The sequence below is a fragment of the Canis lupus genome, chromosome 3 (genome assembly GCF_003254725.2).
Source record: "Canis lupus dingo isolate Sandy chromosome 3, ASM325472v2, whole genome shotgun sequence".
In the NCBI taxonomy this organism is placed as follows: Eukaryota; Metazoa; Chordata; class Mammalia; order Carnivora; family Canidae; genus Canis; species Canis lupus.
Genome location: NC_064245.1, coordinates 38,283,147 through 38,300,843, shown reverse-complemented (window position 1 = coordinate 38,300,843; position 17,697 = coordinate 38,283,147). Strand labels below are relative to the sequence as shown.

The 17,697-nt window shown below is 40.2% G+C and overlaps 1 protein-coding gene and 1 pseudogene across 2 annotated transcripts in view; one reads left to right on the top strand and one right to left on the bottom strand.

Annotated features, from left to right (window-relative positions):
- Positions 1 to 17,697, bottom strand: part of APBA2 (amyloid beta precursor protein binding family A member 2) — a 238,826-nt gene that overhangs the window by 86,890 nt on the left and 134,239 nt on the right. The gene's annotated exons all lie outside the window — the stretch shown is intronic.
- LOC112653979 (60S ribosomal protein L36-like) lies at positions 14,861 to 15,156 on the top strand (annotated as a pseudogene).

Here is a 17,697-nt window from a genome sequence, read left to right as displayed (position 1 = left end):
GTGATATTAATGAATTAATGCTGACTTTGTTAGTATGACAATGGTATTCTAGATGTAGGAAGATTTGCTTACTTTTAAAGTGCAGACTGACTTTTTATGAGCAAATAATGATGGCTGTACTTTATAACCTTTAGCAAAAAAGGAAGAGAGACCAAATGTGACAAATTCTCAACAACAGAAACTAAGCAAATATGGCAATGGATATGCTTATTATGTTCTCTTTTCCTGTGAATTAGAAAATCTTTAGCTCAGAAAACAAAAGTATCATGACAGTTAGCTAAAACTTATCACCACTACTGACACCTCTTCCCCAAATCCATCAATGCCAGATGATGCCATATGATCATGACAAAAAAAAAAAAAAAAAAAAGCTTGATGAAATCCAATGAGTAATTCTTGATTGAAAATCACCTTAAGAAGCAGATCAAGAAGCAAACTTCCTTAACTTGATAAAGGATGTTTAGCAGCAAACATTTTATGACAAAACAACAAAAGCATTCCCTTTCACCTAAGGAACAAGATTAGGATATCTATTATCACTGTCACTATTCTATCTTATACTAATAATCCCAGGCAGAGCTACAAACACAAGGAAAAATCTTACGAGGTGGGAAGCTGAGAAGAGGCATTTTTGCTGGTTAGCTCTGGAGAAAAGCAAGAGAATCAACTGACCAATTACTAGAAGTAAGAAGAAAGCTTAGTGAGGTGGCTAGGCACAAGTTCCACCTATAAAACTCAATGGCTTTCCTAACCATTAGCAATTACTGCTGAGAAATTATAATAATGAAAAAGATTTCAGACAAAAAGCAACAAAACTGAAGCATCTAGGAAAAGAATGTAACAAAAATATAAAACTTTAACAAAAAACATACATTGTGGAGACAACAGATAATATTGTAAACATAATATAATTACATATAATTATATATATAGTATAAACATATAAGTATAAAACTATATGCATACACAAAATTATAATATAATAATATATAATCATTATAATACTATTACAAATACTTTTATTTGGTCCAAATCAATTTATAAAATCTCAATTCCAGTAGAATCTCAGTAACAATAACAAAATCCAGGTGACAGAGGAAGCAACTGCAGAAACACTGTAGAACAACAAAAGATATAAAAATAAAAATGATTTTTTTGTTGTTGATATAGGAATATACAAATGAACCAATAGAGTGGTGAGTATCTGGAACAGCCCAACATCTATGATAATATAATATGCAATGAAGGCAATATTTAAAATCACTGGGGGGAAAATGGGCTGTAATTATTACAACCCATTTAGGAAAAAAGATATCCCTGCCTCAGGGATCCCTGGGTGGCTCAGTGGTTTGGCGCCTGCCTTTGGCCCAGGGCGTGATCCTGGAGTCCTGGGATCGAGTCCCACATCAGGCTCCTGGCATGGAGCCTGCTTCTCCCTCCTCCTGTGTCTCTGCCTCTCTCTCTCTATGTCTATCATAAATAAATAAATCTTTAAAAAAAAAAAAAGATATCCCTGCCTCATACCCCTTTTGAAAATAACTTCTGGATGGACTCATGATCTCAGTATAAAGGAAATTACTCTATAACAGTAGACAGTCTATGGGATCCTTGGGTGGCTCAGCAGTTTGGCGCCTGCCTTTGGCCCGGGGTGTGATCCTGGAGCCCGGGGATCGAGTCCCGCATCAGGCTCCCGGCATGGAGCCTGCCTCTCCCTCTGCCTCTGTGTCTCTGCCTCTCTCTCTCTCTCTATGTCTATCATAAATAAATAAAATCTTTAAAAAAAATAGCAGTCTATGTAGGAAAGACTTTCTTAAATAAGACAAAGAAAAATCATTAAGACTAATAAATTTCCTGGGGCACCTGGGTGGCTCAGTGGTTGAGCATCTGCCTTTGGCTCAAGTCGTGATCCTGGGGTCCTGGGATCGAGCCCTGCATCAGGCTCCCCATAGGGAGTCTGCTTCTCCCTCTGTCTACATCTCTGCCTCTCTCTGTGTGTCTCTCATGAATGAATGAATGAATGAATGAATGAATGAATAAATAAATCTAATAAATTTCCTATATCAAAATTTTAAACCTGCATAAAAAAAAAACACCTAGAAAAGGAAGAAAAATTAACAGACTGGAAGAAAACAGTGAAGAGTATATAAGACAAAGGATTCACATATAGGAGGAGTTACAACATTTGCTTGTACACAAGAGACCCAAACATTCACACCAATACCAAAACTTATCCTACATATCAATAGGAAAAAGACAAGCCAGTACGAGACAAAGAGTAAAAATAACTAATAGAAATTGACCCAAGAGACAATACAAATATTCTTACCCTTATAAATCATCAGGGAAATACAAAGTAATACCATAATCTTCCTCCCATGATATCAGCAAAATTACAATATCAAGAGCTAATTGTCCTGTAGGGACTAAAGGACTCTGTAGCCACTTTGGAAAGAAACCTAATCATACCTATTACCCTGCAATCCCACTTCTTGCTATGTACTCTAGAGAAACATGAGCCCATGAACATTACTGCTTGTACAGCAAACATCAGAAAACAACCCAAACATTCTTTACAGAAGAGTGTTCATGCAACACTACACAGTACACGTAGTCACTGGAAGCCGACAAAGTTAAAACAAAGCAGCAGTACTAGGCAGTACTGTATGTGAATTCTCTGAAATATCGTGCAGTTGGACATTCAAGTAGCAGAACAATGCATAGACTCTGAGATACCCTCCATTTGCGTAAAAACAAAATACAGCCACATACTTACACAAATGCACATATGCTTATGTTAGAGTGCAGTAACAGATCCAGAGGGAAACACTGTAAACCCTTAGGAGTAGTTCTCTCCAGGGAGAGGAAGAACACTACAGTTGGTGATCAATGGAGCGCCAGGCTTTATCTGTGACATCTCAATTTTGTTAGAGAATGTACATCTGTGTTGTGCAGATCTTCAAATGTTTTACAAAGAAAATATAAACAATTTTGGCCTTTCTATAATATCCTTAACCAAAAATAAACTGTCCTGAGCCATAGGGGAGTGCAGAAGGCCAGCTTCCTCCTTAGAGAACTGACACTGTTAGACACAGCCCCCACCCCCAGGGGAATAGGATGAGTAAAAGGAGAGATAAGGATAAGGTGGGGGATAACCTGGGGCCCTCCTGCCAAGAGCCTGGCACCCTTCTGCCCAATTCACTGTGAGTAAGAGGGCAGCCTGGATAGTACCCTGGTCTTTTGCTTATTCCCTCTCCCCTCTATCGTCATGCTTTATCCAGTCTGCAAGTTCAAGAGCAAACTTGATCTCTACTACATGGGAGAAGGTTATACCATAAACACTACAATACCAAAAAACACCAAACTGGCCTCTTGTGCTCCTGCCTTCACAGCCCTAGTCCCCAACATGCACCAGCCCATTTACTCTCTTGCTAGGCAGGGATGTCATGATCCTCCTTTTCCAGTTGAAGAAGCCAAGGCTCCAAGAGAAGCTGTGGCTGAGACAAGGTCACATAGCAGTGAAGGATGGTGGCCCAAACCCTGGACACTTGTCTCACCATTCCTGTGCTGTCCAGTCTTTCCCACTGTCTCTCCACTCTCAAACCATGGCTTCTTTTTACTATTGGTGTAGATATATTGGCATTGATACACCATATCCTGCCATTCTCAGCCTCCACTCTTCTCCCAGTGGTAAGGAAAGGGAGGATTGGCTTTACCAGAGCCCAAAGGCCAAACTCTCTGGCCTCAGTCAAAGATTCCCTCACAGATCCCAGTTCATTTCCCAGCCAGAGGCTGCTCACTGGCTACGTCTGCTTCAGATCATCCCTCCTGGATCCCCCTCTTCACAGCTGGACTGACCTGCTTCTTCCCATATTTCCTATTGCAGCTGTACAGATGCCTTTGGCAGATGGACTGCCTGGCCCCCCTGAGATGTGAGCTTATCCTTCCTGTCCATAGGTTGCTAAAACTTAAAGCACTAAACAGTCCCACTCTGCAATCTGCCAAAGGTGCAGAAAGATGGAAAATCAGATGGAGGCTATCAGAGTCTCCTAGGCATCTGGGTGCATTGAAAAGCTCTAGAGCAGTTTCAACACACAGTAAGTATGCAAACTCTCAAAAGAATGAGCACTGTCACCCCAAATGGTACCCAGCTAAGTAGTGGTTCTCAGCTCTGGTTGAACATTGTAATCACTGGTGAATTAAAATCTATGTCTCCATCTGTATATCTCTATCTATCAATCTATCAACACCCAGACCCCACTCTAAGAAATCTTGATCCAATTGGCCTGGGACAGACACCCAGGATTGGCACTTTTTAATGCTCCCTGGGTCATGAGTGTGTAGCCACAACTGCAAACAGAAATTCCAATCCACTTTTGGGGCTTTACTCCTCAATGTGAATGAACAATCAAGGATCACAGATTTGGGAGGAAGGCCTCATACAGAAAAGAAAAATCCAGATTAGTGAGTACAAGGAAACCAAATGAAACTGATAAGGCAAGAAACAGGAGAAACTGCCAAAAATACATAATAGGAGTACGTGGGTAGCACAGTCGGTTGGAGCATCCATATCTTGATTTCAGCTCAGGTCATGATCTCAGGGTCATAAGATTGAGCCTCGCTTCAGGCTCCATGCTCAGCAGGGAGTCTGCTTGAGATTCTTCTCTCCCTCTGCCTCTCCTCCCCACTTTTCTCTAAAGAAAAAAGAAAAAAAAAAACCCAACAAAATAGTAGTGCCATCAACAAATGGAAGAAGATACTGCTCCCCAAACAAAAAGCAGAGTGCTCCAAAAAAGAAATGATGACAGAACAGAATGAGCTCTTAGAAATTAATAGTAGTAGAAAGTATAAAAAACCTCATTATAGGAATTTAAAGATAAAGTCAGGAATATCCCCAAAAGCAGAACAGAAAGGAGATAGAAAACTATAAAAGACAAGAAAGATGTATAGGATGAAATTAGGAGGTCCAACATCAGCTAAATGGGAATTCTGGAAAGAGAGAAAAGAGAAGGAAAGCATCAACGAGAAAATAAAAGGAAATTTCTCAGAGCCAGAGTGCTAGGTGAATCTGCTCTGAGTTCTGATTCTCTTTCCAGCATGGCCACCAAGATGCACCAGCTCAGGGAGCCAGAACATCAAACTCCAAAGTTTCTCATTTGTATGCAGGCAAGGCACTGTGCTGTGCAAACTCACCACTGAAACCATTTGCCCCAGGACCCAACCCTCCTTCCTCAAAAGTGATGTATGTCTTGCATCATTATTGTCTACTTGTACTCAGAATTTATAATCCTTTTTACTGGTTTTCTTGGAAAGAAACCTAAGCATAATGATCGCCGGCTTTATTTAATAAGCATGATCTGGAAGAAGGAAGCTGTTTAAAGTCTGAAGGGTGAAGGAGAAGGGAGAAAGAACAGGAGATGGAATGCAGGGAAAGAGAAACTGAGGCAGAGACCAAGGAGAAACAGGCAAAGAGGAAAGGGAGGAAAGAGAATCTCAGAGAGTAAGAAAAGACCCTGAAATCCAACCACACATAGGGATGGGCACCCCACGGACAGAGAGAAGAGCTGCTCCTCTCTGCTCACCAAGCCTATCACCTGAGCTATAGTGTGACCATAGGATCACTGCCTTCTAAAATGCATTTCAGTGGTTCCTGATTTTCCACTGACACTTTTCTTTAATCATCGATCATAATAATCCAACCGGTGCTTTGCAGGGCACACTGCCCCTGGCAGCACATTCTCACACAGGGCCTTCAGGTTAGAAGCTGGTATTGCCATCCCCACATCACTAGGAGGTGCTACAGGCTAAGAGACCTTCCTGTCTAAGATCCTATGGAGAAGTCTGGATTCCTTAAGAACCAAGGGATCTCCCCATGAAAAAGAATAGGCCTGAATGTTTACTAAGCATCCATGCTGACAGTCATACTCTTCAGGCTCTGGATGCCTCATCTAGAATGAAGGCTAATACAAGCTGACTCTGTACTCTGAGGATCAGAGATACGTACAAAATGTCTAACACAGCTCCTGACACATAAATGCTTCTGGTCATCATAATAAGTCTGTGAAGGTGGAAGGGGCAGGGAAGGAGACTGAGTCTCTGCACTGCAACGACCTGCCTAAGGTCACACCATGGTGTCTCTGCCTCCCAGCCCAGAGCTCGTCCTTCCAGTTCTTCCTACACCCTTGTCCCCTCACATCCTTGACTCACGATCTGCTACTTGGGTGCAAACATGCCGAGCAAGCAAGTATTCCAAATAGTGGATGGATCTTCCTGAGCTTGCCTGATGACTCCTTTAAAATATATATATATTCTCTCAACTAAAAAAGTTCTTTTTCTTCTTCCTGATATGATAATAAGCTCTACCACTAACAGCGCTGTCCAGAATCTAGGTCCTAAAATATTTCTATCCACCCCTCTCTCCTTACCATCCACCAGCAAACTAGACTGGTGAGTGCAGATCCTGGTATGGCAGCCATGAACTGGACAGGAGAGGTGCTACCCACTAGCAGCTGAGGTCATCACCCCAGGACTAGCTGGGGACATTTTTGTCTTTTAAAACAGGAAAATTTCTTCCACTGAAGATGCTGTAAGAGACATAAATGAGGGACCCCAGACACTCATTTTACAGGGTCCTCACTCACTGTAACTACCCTCAATGACATCTACTTAAGGACCAAGACGACTTGGCTGATTCTCCAAGAGCATGCCTTTCCTCTCTCTTTGTTTAAAAACAGGCATTCTGGACAAGCAACATGTAGGTCTTAATAGGAATGACAGTCACATAAACACCAGCAAGAGACTGCTCTTTTTCAGGCACAAATCCTCAAATACCAGATGTGACTCAGTTTCATTTTTTTTATGCAACTTCCTTCAAAGCTAAAAAGGTAGTCCACAGCTATCCAAGACCCTTCTTATAAACTGTTCTCAGCACCAGAGGAGCAGAGTCACTTTTGATAGTGATTTGGGAGAAAATGTAGGAAAGAGACAGGTGAGAGAGACTGTCTATAGGAAAGCACCATGTAGATGTCTGTAAACGATGAAAGGGCAATCTGCAGACTGGTGAGCTTAACTGATTCTAGAATCAAGATTTTAGAATGACTGTTCAATAAAAATTTTTGCAATGATACAAGTGTTTTATTGGTGCATTGCCCAATAAACCAGAGGTTTGAGCATTTGAAAGGTGGCTAGTTCAACGAGAAACTAATGTTTTAACTTGCTTAATTTTAATTAATTTAAATTAAATATGAATAGCCACATGTGGCTAGTGGCTGCCATACTGGACAGAGAAGTTCTAAACTGTACTTTTGAAAGGGCTGGTTTAAGAAAAACCAACACCATCACCTTTAAGAAAAATAGCCATTGTGACAGCTAACCACTTGCCTGTGAAAATGACTCCCATTTCTCTCTCTGATAGGATATGTAGAGAGGTACACAAAGGAGACTCTGAAAAGAGAATGCACCTGGATTTTAACAAGATACATGACAGGTCCCGCCCAACAGTTTTGTGGGTCAAACTGAAATACATTAAATTGGATGTGACAAAATGAGATCGATTAGTGCCTGATTAAATGATCATACTAAAATGGCATCAATTCGTGGATAACTCGATCTGTGAGGACTTTTACAACAACTTGGGTGTTGTAACAACAACTCATGTTCCATCATGAGTAATAATACAGAAGACAGCTGCTCTTCAGAACCACAGAATACACAAAAACTAGGGTGGGAAGATATCCAGCCCAAGTGCAGGGATAGCAGAGGCAAGGTTTAGCAAGAGCTCACATGGAAGATCCTACATGTTGTGCTCCATCTAGGTAAAGGTATGCTTTCACTGCCAGATACCCTAACGTGAGTCACCAACTCGATCCCTAAAGTGATGTCCTTTCACAAAACCATTCTTAACCATATAGAGAAGCTTAATATCTTTAAGGTCTAACCAAAAATTTGTATCAGTAATTGCACTATTTCTAGGTCTCCAAGACTGAAAAGCTCAGTTCATGTAGCACTCCCCATCTGTTCCTTCCATCAAAAGTGTTTATGATGAAGGTTATCTTCTTCCAAGATCATTATTTTTTCTTTACCTCGAAGAGAAGTCAGTAGACAATTCTTTATAGCCCTTGTGACTAAGAGTATAAATAAAGGATGTGTAAAGAATGATCTGTTTTCTTATATGATGTCTAAAATCTGTATTACTTAGGATATCTGATGACTGGAAGCAAAGCCCCAAGTCTTCAAATTTTATGAGGCACCATTAACCATGACATAGTGGAGAAAACAAACAACATTATGCTTGATAAGTCCTAATTCTGGCTATGATGTACCAGTTTGTGCCAGACTAATGCTCTCACCAAGAACAACCAAAAACTCTTAATGGCATTTTTAAGAATCTCTATGGAAACATTAGAGAGCTGCCAATGCAACTAGGACTCGAGGGGCTAAAATCCTGACAAGCAAGAAAAGAAAAAAAAAATTTTTTTTTTAAATAGGATCCATGACCAGTGTGGAATCCAATGTGCGGCTTGAACTCACAGTCCTGAGAGATCAAGCCCTGAGCTGAGATCAAGAGTCAACTGCTTAATTAAATGAGCCCCATGACAAGTAAGAAAATATAACTGAAATAAGCTCAGCATTTTGTGCAGCTTTTCTCTCCAGGGCTTTTGTGGATTCATAACTGGTAGGAGCCAAGAGGCTTAAAAAACAAGCAGAAAGTGGTAGTTAAGACGGGACAGTACTAAACAGAACTTTTGGCAGTCTTACGAGGTTGGGGATACCAGAAATCGTAGTTTAGGGCTACTAAAGCAGTGAGAACCTGAGAAATCAACTCCTGGAAGGAAGAGGGAAAAGAAAAATGAGTCTGATATTTGGATATGGATAGGAAAGAGTGAAAGGTGGAAGAATGTGAACAAGAAAATAAGTAACATAGTATTTGGCTTACAACCCTAAGTATAAAATAAATATCCAGAAGTCCATACAGACATAAAATTATATGAATGAGTATATCAATAGATAAGAGAGAGAAGACAAATCTGTGTACAAGAATTCCATATAATTGGTTGGCTCCTGTCCCCTCATGGAGATGAAACATAACTTCCAAGTGATCAAGGTTAATATCAACAGTGATACGTTACGTATCCTTGATTTGATATGATGAGAATGGTATTTTTCCTTAGGCAGGCTTTGGATCAAGAGCCCACAACTCTTTTATAACCATTAGAAAAGTATCAGACACACCTAAACTGCAATATATTCTATAAAATACCTCACTAGTACTCCTTAATGTTGTCAAGGTCATCAGAAACAAGAAAAGTCTAAGAAGCTATCCCAATCTAAAAGTGCCTAAAGAGACATAAAGATTAAATTCAATGTGGTATCCTAAATAGAATAGCTGGAACCAAGAGAGAGAGAGGGAGAGAGAGGGAGAGAGAGGGGGAGAGAGAAAGGGGGGAAAAAGGACATTAGGTAAAAACTAAGAAAACTTGAATGAAGGACAGACTGTAGTTAATAACAATGTATTAATACTGGTTTATTACTTGCAATGTACCATTCTAATGTAGGATGTTAATAATAGGGAACAGTGGATGTAGAATACATGAACTCTGCTCTACTATCTATTCAACTTCTCTATAAATCTAAAACTGCTCCAAAGTAAAAAAAAAAAAAAAATCGTCTAAAGAAAGTTGGTGTAGCTATAGTGATAGATAAAGTAGACTTTAGGAAAAGAGGCATTTCTAAGGGGAAAAAAGAAGTAATTCATAATAAAACACAGGGCAACCACTAGGAATAAATTCTAAATTTCAAATTTATACATATAAATGTCATATGCTCTCAAAATGCATAAAGGGGAAAGTTGACAGAACTATAAAAAGACAAATCTAAAATCACAGTGGGACACTTTAACACACTTCTCTCAGTAAATGATAACAAGCAGAATAGAGTCAGAATGGAAATAGATATGAACACCATAATTACCAAAATTTTCCTTGTTGATATATGTAAATTACTGCACCAAGAAACTACATATGAGTGCACATGGAAAGTTTTACAAAATTAATCGTATAGTGAGCAAATCTTAAAATGACTCCAATAAATTTTTAAATGTTAAAAATCACAAAGGATGTGTTTCTGACTACAACAATTAAACAAGAGATAAATAATGTGTTTCTGACTACTATAATTAAACAAGAGATAAATAATGTGTTTCTGACTACTATAATTAAACAAGAGATAAACAATAAAAATGTGACTAGAAAACATGCAGGTACTTGGAAACCAACCACTTTGAAAGAACTCACATATCAAAGAAGAAAATCATTACAAAAATTAAAAACATTTGAACAGGGATCCCTCAGTGGCTCAGTGGTTGAGCGTCTGTCTTCAGCTCAGGGCGTGATGTGCTGGGATCAAGTCCCACATCAGGCTTCCCACAGGAAACCTGCTTCTCCCTCTGCCTATATCTCTGCCTCTCTCTCTCTCTGTCTCTCATGAATAAGTAAATAAAATCTTTTTAAAAAATACAACCTATTAAAAAATAGTGTTACATACTCATATTCACAGCTGCACTATTCACAAGAGCCAAAAGGTGGAAGCAGCCCAAATGTCCATCAATGGATGAGTGGATAAAGAAAATGTGGCAAATAGATACAGTGGAATATTATTCAGTGTTAAAGTGGAAGGAAATTCTGACATATGCTACAGCATAAATGAAACGTGAAGACGTTATGCTAAGCTAAAACAAGCCAGTCACAAAGACAAATACTGTATGATTTCACTTATATGGGGCATCTAGGAATAGTCAAATTTATATAGAGAGAAATTAGAAGGGGAGTTGCCAGGAGCTGGGGGAATGGGGAAAAGAGAAGTTACTGTTTAATGGGTACAGAATTTCAGATTTGAGGGAATATAAAAAGCCCTGGGGATGTTTCACAACAATGTGAACATTGTTAACACTACTGAACTATACACTTAAAAATGACAAATTCTAGGTTATGTGCTTTTAATCGTAATAATTAAAAGTAGATTACAGCTAAAGCAGGTTTACAGGGAAATGTATAACTTTAAATTGCTTTATTAGAAAATGAAAAAGGCTACAAAAATAAATAATTTAGATACCCATTTACTTATTTGTGTATTTGTTTTATTTATTTATTTATTTATTTATTTATTTATTTATTTATTTATTTATTTAAGAGCCAGCAAGCCTGAGTGGGGAGAGGGACAGAGGATGAGGGAGAGAGAGAGAATCTCAAGAAGTCTCCTCACTGAGAGTTGAGCCTGACATGGGGTTTGATATCATGACCCTGAGATCAAAGCCTGAACTGAGACCAAGAGTTGGATGTTCAACCAACTGAACCACCCATGCACCACATGGGAATCTTCAATTTATAAAAACCTAGCAAGACTGATAAAAGTAGAAGTAGGAGGTAGAAGAGGGAGCATGTACAAATCATAATATTGGAAATGAAAAGGAAGGTATCACTTGTAAAATATAATGATGGACATAAATAATACAAATAATTGTGACAATTTTTATGAAATACACAGCTGCCCAAAACACAACTTAGCAAAACTGACAACTGAAGAAACAAAAAATTCAAATGGTCCTGTATCCACCAAAGAAATTGAATCTGTAATTAAACTTCTGAAACAATTTCCAAACCCAGTGGCTTCCCAATTGAAATCTTCCAAAAAGAAAGAGAAAGAAAGAAAGAAAGAAAAGAAAAAAAGAGAAAGAAGGAGGAAAGAAATAGCAACATTGCTCCAAATCTTCCAGGGAACATAAAAAGAAGAAACACAGCCCCATACGTTTTATAAAGTCATCGCTGCCTTGATTCCAAAACCTGACCTTGACATTATATGAAAATATTACAGGCAAATCATTGTTAAACACAGTTGCAAAAAAATTTTAAAAATTATTAAATCAAAAGGAGTTACACAAAAATCATATCATATCAGAAATCAGTTGGATTTAGTCCAGAAATGCAAGGTTGGTTTAATATTCAAACTCAATCATATAATTCACCACATTAATTAAAGGGAAAATATTCAATGATTATTTTATTAGGTACACAAAAAGTATTTGATAAAATTCAACCTCCATTCATGACAAATCTGTAGTAAACTAAAATAAAAGGGAACTTTCTTATTCTTATAAATACTATTCAAAAAAAAAAAAAAAAACTGAGAGCAACCAGCTTAATTCAAAGTGAAATACTGAAACCTTTTTTCCTCAAGAGGGCACTCATTGAACTGGGGCTTGCCATCAGTGCAAAAAGGAAAAAACAAAAACAAAAACAAAAAAACAAAAAAAAATATTACAACTAATAAAATAATTTAACAAAGTAGCTAAACACAAGGGAAACAAGAAACAGTCACATTTATAAATACCAGATAAAAGTAACTATAATACAGAATTTTAAAAAGCACACAGCAACAATAACAACAGCAAACAAAACAATACCCAAATACCTTGGAAGAAATCTAATACAGGGGCTCCTGGGTGGTTCAGTCAGTTACGCATCTGCCTTCAGCTCAGATCATGATCCCAGGGTACTGGAACTGAGCCCAGAGTATGGCTCCCTGCTCAGCAAGGAGTCTGCTTCTCACTCTGCCCTTCCCCCTGCTGGTGCTCTCTCTCACTCTCTCACTCTCTCTGTCAAATAAATAAAATCTTCAAAGAAAATACTTTAAAATAAAAATCTAATAGAAAATGTTATATATACAACTACAAAATGTATCGAGAAAATTAAACCCAAAAAGAAAGAAGTTACATGTTCGTGGATTGGAAGACAGTATTATAAAGATATCAGCTCCCTTTCAATGGATCTATAATTCACAGGACTCTCATCAAAATCTCAGTAGGATTTTATAAGCAAATTTCTATACAGAAATTGAGAGAATGATTCTAAATTTTATACAGAAATGCAAAGGGCCAAACACAGCAAGATAATCTTAAAGAATAAAATGAAAGGACTTAAAACTAGCAGAAGTAAATGCTTATTATAAAATCACAGTAATTAAGATATTGTGATATTGGTGGTACTGGATCAAGAATAGCAGACCTGCAGAACTGAAGAGACTCATACATGTACAGTACTTTTAATGTTGTAGTGTGTTGTGATCATGTCACAGAGGGTGGTTATCTACCTCCCCACACAAAACTGGTTTGAATGTTGAGACTGGTAACACCAATTATCAAAAGGGTATGAAGAAATTAACTACTCACATATTGGTCTTTCTGGGGGAACATGGCAGGCACAAAACCCAGGCCGTGGTGGTTAGGGGGTGGGGCCACAGAGGAGTGTGCAAGCAGTGGCTGGGGCTTATGAGGTCTAAACTTTACCACCACCACCTCTCTAGGTTATAAGCGAGCTTTCTTTTTTTTAAAGATTTTTATTTATTTATTCATGAGGGATACAGAGAGAGGCAGAGACATAGGTAAAGGGAGAAGCAGTCTCCCCACAGGGAGCCCAATAGGAGACTCAATCCTAGGACTCCAGGATCTTACCCTGAGCCAAAGCCAGATGCTCAAACACTGAGCCACCCAGGCATCCTACATGCAGGCTTTCTTAACAGCTTTTCCAGATACAGGGCAGAAAGAAAAGCAGGAGGTGGAGTCTGAAAGCTGCCAGCAGTCAAACATCAAAAAATAGAATCAGACCTTTATTACAGAGAGCACTGGGGCTAATAAATGGTGCTGATTCAACTAAATTCCCACTGGAAGAAAAATGAATCTTGAAATCTACCTCATGCCATATAAACAAATCAACTCCAAGTGGATTATAGATCTAAAAGTGAAAGTTCAAACAATAAAGCTTCTAGAAGGAGGAGGAGGAGAATGTTCTCATATTATTGGGTATTATAAATTTCCTAAACAGGGCACAAGAAGCAATTATCTTAAAGGGAAAGATTAATAAACTAGGCTTTGCTTCACCAAAAGATACCACTGAAAGTGAGAAAGGAAGAATAAGAAAATTTGTGGAATGCTGGCATCCAACAAAGTGATCAGGTACCGAACGTGTAGAGAAATCCTACAAAGCACACAAAGAGAAAGAAAGCCCAACAGAAAAATGATCAAAAGACTCACACAAGAACTTCACAAGAGAAGATACCCAAAAGGGCAGTGAAAATACTTTTTTAATTTAATTTTTATTTTTTTAAGATTTTACTTATTTATTCATGAGAAACAGAGAGAGAGAGAGAGAGAGGCAGACATAGGCAGAGAGAGAAGCAGGCTCCTTCAGGGGAGCCTGATGGGGGACTCCATCCCAGGACCCTGAGATCACCTCCTGAGCCAAAGGCCGCTCAACCACTGAGTCATCCAGGGGCCCCAAAAAGGCTGAAACTCACTGATCAGTTTTCAGTGAAATGCAAATCAGAACCACAGGATCCCACTCTGTATCCACCCAAATCAAAATGACTGGCAACCTGTTGGGATACAGAACAACTAAAACTCTTACACTTATAGGTGGGGGTGGAATTTGTTATAACCACTTCAGAAAACTGGTTGGTAGTGTTCACTAAAATATAAACATACCCGTCCCCTACGATCCACCCATTCCATCCCTAAGTAAGTCAATAGAAATGTGATCGTGTGTGCACATATAAGAACGTTCACAGCAGCAATAATGACCAAAAACTGGAGAAGATCCAAACTTCCATCAAAAGTAGAATGTGTAAATTCTAGTATATTTACACAATACACAACTACCTGACTGAAAACCAGTGCAACACCATGAATGATTCTCATTGAGTAAAAGAAGCTACAACAAAAGAGTACATGCTATATAGATTCATTCATTTAAAAAAATCCAAAAATTAGCCCTTCCGCCGCCGGAGCATCGGGCAGCAGCAGCCGTCTGCAGCCATGGCCCTGCGCTACCCCATGGCCCTGGGCCTCAACGAGCCTACAAGGTGATGGAGAGCGTCAGCAAGCCGAGGCCCAGCTGCCGCGGGCGCCTTGCCAAGCGCACCAAGTTGGTGCGGGACAGGATCCGGGAGGTGCGCGAGCGGGGGCCCCGGAGCTGCTCCAGGTGGCCGAGGGCACGCGCGCCCTCCAGCTCATCAAGAAGCGGGTCGGATGCACATCCGCGCCAACAGGAAGACAGAGGAGCTGAGCAACGTGCTGGCGCCATGCGGAAAGGGGCTGCCAAGAAACACTGACCTCCCTCCCCCCCCACCCCCCCTACCCCCAATAATAAAGCCTTCTCGGAAGCTCGGGGTCCTGTGCTGGCCCGGGCTCGCCGGGAGGGGTCTGGGGGAGGGGCGCTGCACAGACACGCGGGCAGCCAGGCAGGACTGGAAAGGGTTTTAATCATCAGTAGATAGTTCATCTATGCCGGAAAAATAAATAAATAAATAAATAAATAAATAAATAAATAAATAAATAAATAAATAAATAAATGAGTAAGTAAATAAATAATCAATCCGAAAATTAGCAAAAAAAGTATTTGGTGATAAGATTCTTGTTCCTTTGGGGTTAAGAGGGGATGTAGCTGGGAGAGAAGGCGAGGGGGATTCTTGGGTTCTAGAGACACTTTATTTCTTCATGGGGTGATAGTTTCATGGATGTGTTCACTTTGAGAAAATTCAAGGCAACAAACACTTAGGATTTCTATGCTTTTCTGTTCATGCTATACTTCAAGTTAAAAAAGTTATTTGAAGGCAGCCCCGGTGGCTCCCATGGAGCCTGCTTCTCCCTCTGCCTGTGTCTCTGCCTCTCTCTCTGTGTGTGTCTCTCATGAATAAATAAATAAAATCTTTTTTTTTAAGATTTTTTATTTTTATTTATTCATGAGAGAGAGAGGCAGAGACACAGGCAGAAGGAGAAACAGGCAGAGGGAGAAGCAGGCTCCATGCAGGAAGCCCGACACAGGACTCGATCCCGGGTCTCCAGGATCACACCCTGGGCTGAAGGCGGCGCTAAACCGCTGAGCCACCCGGGCTGCCCAATAAATAAAATCTTTTTTAAAAAAAAGTTATTTGAAAAAAATAATATGGTAGTCTACAGTGCTGGTCTTGCGCATTATGCAATTAACAACATAGGCTTTGAACAGGTGGGTCTCCAGAGCCTTCTTGCTTTTCCGGTCACAACGTTGTTAGTAAGTCCTAGTGGTCATGATGGGGTGTGGACTGTTAGTGGGAAGGAAGGGGAATGCAACTCACAGGAGACTGGAGAAGCCACCAGATTATGGGCAGGGGCTCAGTTTTAAAAGTTTTCTTCAGATTCCATTCTGAGCCAAGGGCTCTGTCTGCTGTCACGGCACGATAAACACTGCCCTCATTTCTGTGAGCCAGGCTTTCTATGATGCCCCAGTGCTCTGGGTTAAGGCCATCTGGGGACAGTACCCGGGCGAGGCTCACTTTCAACAGTCCAGCATTTGGAAGAAGGATCAAGCCTGCTTCCCCTACACACACTGGTACACACACACACACACACACACACTCAGAGACTCACACTCACATGAATGTGTGCACACACACATACATACACACAGAGACTCACACTCACATACAGACACATAATCAGACTCATACACACTTATACATACTTAGTCTCATTTACTTGAACACACACACTCACAGAGACTTGTATGTACAAGAGATTCACATTCACAGACTCACACATTCTCAAACATATAGATGCATACACTTATAGACACTTATGCACAGACACAAACATTAACACAAAGACTCATACACGCTCACACACACACATACTCAGACTCATACACACACACACTTACAGGGACTCATTCACATAAACACACACACAAGACGCATATATACATACACACAGAGACACATATACACTCACACACTCTCACACACACTCCCTCCTGATAAAACCATCATAGAGAACAGTTTCCCACCTGGAGCAGACTGGAAGAAAGACAGAGACATAGTCACAATGACATGTGAAGCAGAGTAACAGGAGAGAGCAGAGAGGGAAACCAAGTCCCAGGATGATGGAAAGGCAGAAACTCAGGGGTGTGAAGAATAATTGTAGGTAGAACCTACATGTGTTAAGTGTCCCTGAGACTGGCCCCATGCTTTTAATAACATTCAAGAATATGGTGCTGTGTTCCTTCTGTTTTTCAAGATGTGGTAAAATAAACATAACATAAAATTTGCCATCTAGACCATTCTTCACTGTACAGCTCAGTGACATTAAGCATATTCACATGACTGTGAGACTAGCCATCCCCAGAACTCTTTACTCTGGCAAAACCAAACTCTCTGCCCATTAAACTCCCTCCTTAACCCTCCCAATTCCTTTGTTGGATGAGAAAACAAAGAGGCATCAGGTCCCAAAGCAACCTTCCCAACAAAGCAGGGCTGCGGGGCACCTGGGTGGCTCAGTGGTTGAGCGTCTGCCTTTGGCTCAGGTCATGATCCTGGGGTCCTGGGATCGAGTCCTGCATCGGGCTCCCTATAGGGAGCCTGCTTCTCCCTCTGCCTGTGTCTCTGCCTCTCTCTCTCTGTCTCTGAAAGAGCTCTGATGAAGCCTGATTATACCTATGTCTGGCACAAGACTGTGCTCCATAACAAAAGGCTACTGTTGCCTCTGGATCTGAGGTATAGGGGAGAGGAGTATGCTGATAGAAGAAGTGAAATCATCTGCAAGGTACCTTCCACCCAGGGAGCTGCCCTGTGTAAATATAGGACCTCACGGAAAAACAGAGGCAACCGGGTGCTTGCAGA